At 38.5% G+C, this 5,318-nt stretch overlaps 2 non-coding genes across 2 annotated transcripts; both read right to left on the reverse strand.

Moving 5' to 3' along the window:
• Positions 1-4,739: 4,739 nt before the first annotated feature.
• On the reverse strand, positions 4,740-4,811 carry Trnae-cuc. Its single transcript has one exon. It is a non-coding gene; the product is annotated as a tRNA-Glu (tRNA).
• A 7-nt stretch (positions 4,812-4,818) lies between these two features.
• LOC124161629 lies at positions 4,819-4,921 on the reverse strand. The gene has a single exon (XR_006865402.1). It is a non-coding gene; the product is annotated as a U6 spliceosomal RNA (small nuclear RNA).
• Positions 4,922-5,318: the final 397 nt, after the last annotated feature.

A 5,318-nucleotide genomic window follows, 5' to 3' on the forward strand; every position in this document is an offset into this window, starting at 1 on the left:
TGCTAGTGAAATTAAAATAACTTAGATTACGTAATTGTTGCTCAGTTGGAGTATTGATACCCTCAGGCTTATTTCATGCATCAATCGACTCTCGAAAACATGATTTATTATGACGGCGCGAGGCCGAACCATATTCACATACCTGAAAAGCAGAGGTAGTGTCATTCACCGACATATGTCCTTGACAGTGATTATTTGGGCCGGAATCGACTTATGCAATCCGGTATCTCTTTCAGAACACCTGGAATGAAACTTGCCAAGCTCCTTCCTTTGCATTGAAACTGGTTAACAAGGCGCATTCCATCAAATGACCCAATCTTGCCCATATTGAGGGAATAAATTTAAAAATTCAGGTGACTGGTTCCATTTTAACTGCTCCAGTTAATTCGGGTGAAGCGCGATATAAGGAAATGATTTCCTGTTCTCAAAAATTTCGTTCGATAGGAGTCTGCTCAGCCGTCACCTCCATTTTTTTTATTTTACCAGATGGAGTTATTGACAGGTCCTGCCTCAAATTCTGCGTTTCGGGGTAATTTTAACCCTCGCCTGAATGTATTGGTCTCCGCCTTACGTGCCTTAGTCTCCAATTGAAACATGCTTAGTATTTAGCGACGTTTTTCCAATGTCAACTCATCTGATAACCTACTGATAGAGTTGCGTCGTGTTGGAGAATGCCTGTTATCTCATTTAATCCATTATTTACAATTTTTCTGAAAATCTAATAAAAGTAAGAAGTAGCAAAGCTAACAATCAGCCGAAAACAACATCATACTTGCGAATGCCGGTAAAAGCTATAAAAATGTAAGGTGGAGAACGCAGGTATCTTTGCATCTATTTTAAGCTTCACCACTTATTAAATATTATTGAATAGGAAGCAACACACCTGAATCCATGCAACGTATGGGCAACAATCAATAGTTGAATATTCACAAAAAAAATTACCTTTTTTTGTAGCTCGAATTTGTACACTTATTTTTTTTTCTTTCCCTTCTTTCTCACTCACAGTCCGAAAATCCCAATCATACCGACCAAGCCATGCAAGAGAATAGTGAATAGCATGGCTTATTTAAGGAGCATAAGCAACGATAATACGTAGATTGCCGTTACAGCGAATATTGTGAGGGATCCCTCTTACTCTACCACTTGAGTTCCATTGGCTGCAAGCAAATTTCCGTTGCTTTACTTCCGGCCATTAAAATTCTATAATTCTTCCGCATGCTATTGAACGCCATACATTGTCCAATTTTCTGACGCCTTTTCAAGGACTTCCTCATTCACTCTCGCCTTTTGAAGGGTACTCACCAACTAATTTCCATGAATTAATAGCTCAAACGATGTTTATACAATTATCTATCTCTGCACTTGTGATGGGTTATTTGGAAAGTTGAAATCATTGAAGCTGCTTCATTGGTGACTTCATAGATTCAGTGAAAGCTGGCATCTTAACTACTGCTTGGCTTCCAAGCTTGAGTTTACCGCGGAGAGCTGCAGCGCCCGTAGATTAATTGCCCTGGCTTCACTTAATGGCTCTAACTGGATAACGAACAGGTCCACAAGTAATCCGAGCCCCGCTCATCGTGGATGTGTGAATTGGATGGAGTCTGATTTTATCAAATGGTGAGGCACGAAATAAATGAAAAATATTTGAATTAGGCCATACCTTGGCCTGTGGTGAATTAAATCTTAACTTTGCAGGTTAAATTTTTAGATGCACTTCGGGAAAGTGCGCCAGCACGAACTATAATTTCTTTTCTACGCTTTTATTCTGAAATTAAATAGCCATTGACACAATTGTATTTCGATGTACATTAGATGAAATTAGACGTATCGTTGGTTGAAATTTTAGATATTGGTTAACCTTTACTCCGAAAATTGTTTTAGAACTGTTACTATGTTAAAAGTCCTTGGTTAGATTTTAAGTTGGTCCAATTTAATTTTTTCAGGGAAATTAATATGGCATTAATTGCTAATCACGTTGAAGATTTGAAAAACATACCCTTTGATATGACTTTATATATAGCGTTTATACGAATGACTTTCCGTTTAATAAAGGGCACCCTTGAAACCGATATAAAAATTATAATCAGTCATTTTCGTGCCAAAGCTGAAAATTGCTAAAATATGAGCCCCTTGATTGCGTCAAAATAAAACTATTTCACCAGTACAAATATGAATTTTTAATTTTTATTCGATGATTGGTGAAATCAACTCAATTCTACCAAGAAAATCAAACTGTAGTATTCTTTATATTTTATCAAACCGGACTGGATTTCAACTGCATTGTAGTCGTTATTAAGGTCTTCTCCACAGTAAAAAATTTTGGTGGAATGGCAAAAATATTTTACTAGAACTAAAATGAGATAAAAATTTTTGGATGCTAAGAGATGAAATCTGGTGCTCATTCATTTACTCGTTAAAACAAATACGACTATCTACGTATTGGACGCTGCCAGCTGAAGGCTGTTGCCTGGGTGCTTGCCAGATACAAGTGGCGGAGCAGCCCAAGAGCAAGAAAAAGAAGAAGAAGCGCCCCTTTGACCCATTTCTGGTCGAGGCGATTCCCACAAAATTGTCCCTCTGCCCTCGAGGCGACGTCTCGTCGGACCACTTTCCAACTACTACGTCAGTTTTCCTCGACCTTGCCGTTTCTTATCATAGAAGATGCGGGCGCTGAGCTCACGCAGAGTAGCTGATCAGATCACATCTTCCCCAATTTCACTATCCTCTCTCGAAATCGAACACATTTTCCGCTGAATAGGCCATTGAGTGTCCCTCTTTTAAATCGGCTTTAAAATGTGTGTGAGCTTGGGACTAAGCGAACGATGGAAGTAGGAGATGGCATCATTCGAGAACAAAGGGTTTAATTAGCTAGCCCATTAAGTGGATACAGAACCCGTGATCGGACGTTTAGATTAACTAGGAAAGGGTTGAATAGCAATATTTTACAGGTTGCTGAGCTGAGTTCAAAAGGATACTTTCGCGAAGTGGTTTACATCCTCGATCGAGATGATTCTGGACAAAATCAACGTTCTAGTAAGCATTAAGACTATGTTATCGGAGGAAATCAAAACTAAGAATTAAAAGAATGTGAATGACGAAGAAGTAAGACAGATAGAAGTAGCTATGATATCATTAGACTACTACAAGAAGCCGGTTGAGGTTGGTTTAAATGGAAGACGACATACTATTATTCTACAACACGCCAACCCTCATTGACACACTATATAGTAGGTAGTATAAGGTCCTACTCTGGTATTCAACCGAAGCGAATGATGGAATATATGAAATGAATGCAGAAATATAGCATTGAACACATAAAAAAGAGCGAAATGATTGATATTATCTGATATTTCACGGAGAATTACATTTGAAAAAATTAAAGAGAACAGACAGTTTAAAGCGACCATGGATATAAATTTTACTAAAAATTCATTAGGCATTTCTCTTGGATTGTGGCACAATCCCTAAGTAAGGGGCGATTAGTCAAGAAGAATCTAAAAGATGACTAAGTATTTTTTAGGATTTAGTTAGGATGTAGCTAATGAGCAATGATAAGCAGCTTGGGGGATGACTTACAAATGATCAATCTCATATAAATATTTAACAGAAATTATTGCAGATATTTTATCTAAATTTAAGTATGCAGTGATTTCCCCATCTGACGCCAGAAGATAATAATCTCAGTGAGAATAATGCGTTAGCGGTCAACAAAGTGGCAGAGAGAGTTTGAGAAGCAAGCGATTGAGAACTCAGGAAAACAAGATACTTAGGTAAATAATTTTTTTAATGGTTACACTAGCGTAAAAAAGGCAAAGGCTACATTAATATCATTGTTAATCAATTGCAAGCTTTGTTTAAGATGGCATTCCATTCGTTTTCTCGTAAGACAATCTTTTCACCTGCACTTTATCATTCATTTTCACCTCATTACCCGTTCCCCTTAAAGTATAGATGAACTGATGGCGAGCGTTTAGGGATGCCGACTCACAAAAAATATTGGGGGGCCCAAACCGGGGATCTTGCCCCGGGAAATTTTATAAGTAGTGAATTTTAAGTTTTTTAAGCATTTTCGAAGAGTCATATGATCGAAATTAGATCCCTGATAACTAGAATCTCGATATCTGGACACTCCGGGGAAAATCGACAAGCCTGACGCATTTGTTCCTCACACCCATAACGAATTTTTGAGGGCTCGGGCCCCCTTAGGCCCCGTGGAGTCGGCGCCACTGCGAGCGTTCTACGGCGAATATTTGAAAAATACTGACGAATAGCGAATATTTACGTGCTTTGTATTGGTCATAAAATTAATGTGTGCAGAAAGAGGGTTAAAATAAGCTGTGAGCATTGAATATAAGTGTAGAGATGGGATTGAACTAGGCGAATTGAGACGGAGAGTGAGGCAAACGAAGATGTACTCGACATAGAGGATTAAGAAAATTCATTAAGAAGATACAAGAGTAAGCCTTAAGATAATAATAATTATTATTATAAAAATAACATCTTCTTATTTATTACAAGCAAAAATTAAAGCTTTTCTAAAAGTAAAAATACAATTTATTACAAGTAAATAATAAAGTCCTTTCTTAAAATTTACTTTTTGAAAATCATATATATATAAAATAATATAACTCCACGCCATGAATGGTAGCAAATCTAGCCACGGTGGATTCGAACCGGCGACCTTCAGGCTGGTAGGTGGGGACATTACTCCGGCGCCAACGAGGCCGAAAAAAGTTGAATTCCGGTACCGGGAATCGAACCCGGGCCTCCCGGGTGAGAGCCGGGTATCCTAACCACTAGACAATACCGGAGTAATACAAAAGTTGGAAACGCTTTACAATTTTGAGGCATCCTTGCGCAGGGGTCATGCTAATCTTCTCTGTATCTTTCCAATTTTAGTATATGCACTGCCTAAGAGAGTAACTCGGAATAGGATTTGAATATCAAGGGCTCCAGAGGCCTTATAGACGCTTTACTCCCTCTCAAACGGTAGGAACATTCTCTTTTTGCAAAGAACTCCTCGTTCGGAACTATATGTTTTCATCTTGAAAATTTCAGGGCACACAGAGTAGACGATTCCAAACATTTTAATCTATCATTAAAATATACACGAGAGAAATCTAACGCCACAATGGAGAGTTCATGCTTAGGAGTGCCGTCTTTCAAAAGAAAAGTATGACTCACAATTGCGAAATACTTGACAATGATGAAGCAGCCACGCACAGGTCGCCGCAGCAATAAACCATCAAACGGCAAGTGTATGAAATCGCCGCGGTGTACGTATCTGCCTCAAATATTGGATCGCATGCCAGCTCACA

Source organism: Ischnura elegans, chromosome 6, assembly GCF_921293095.1.
Source record: "Ischnura elegans chromosome 6, ioIscEleg1.1, whole genome shotgun sequence".
Lineage (NCBI taxonomy): Eukaryota > Metazoa > Arthropoda > Insecta > Odonata > Coenagrionidae > Ischnura > Ischnura elegans.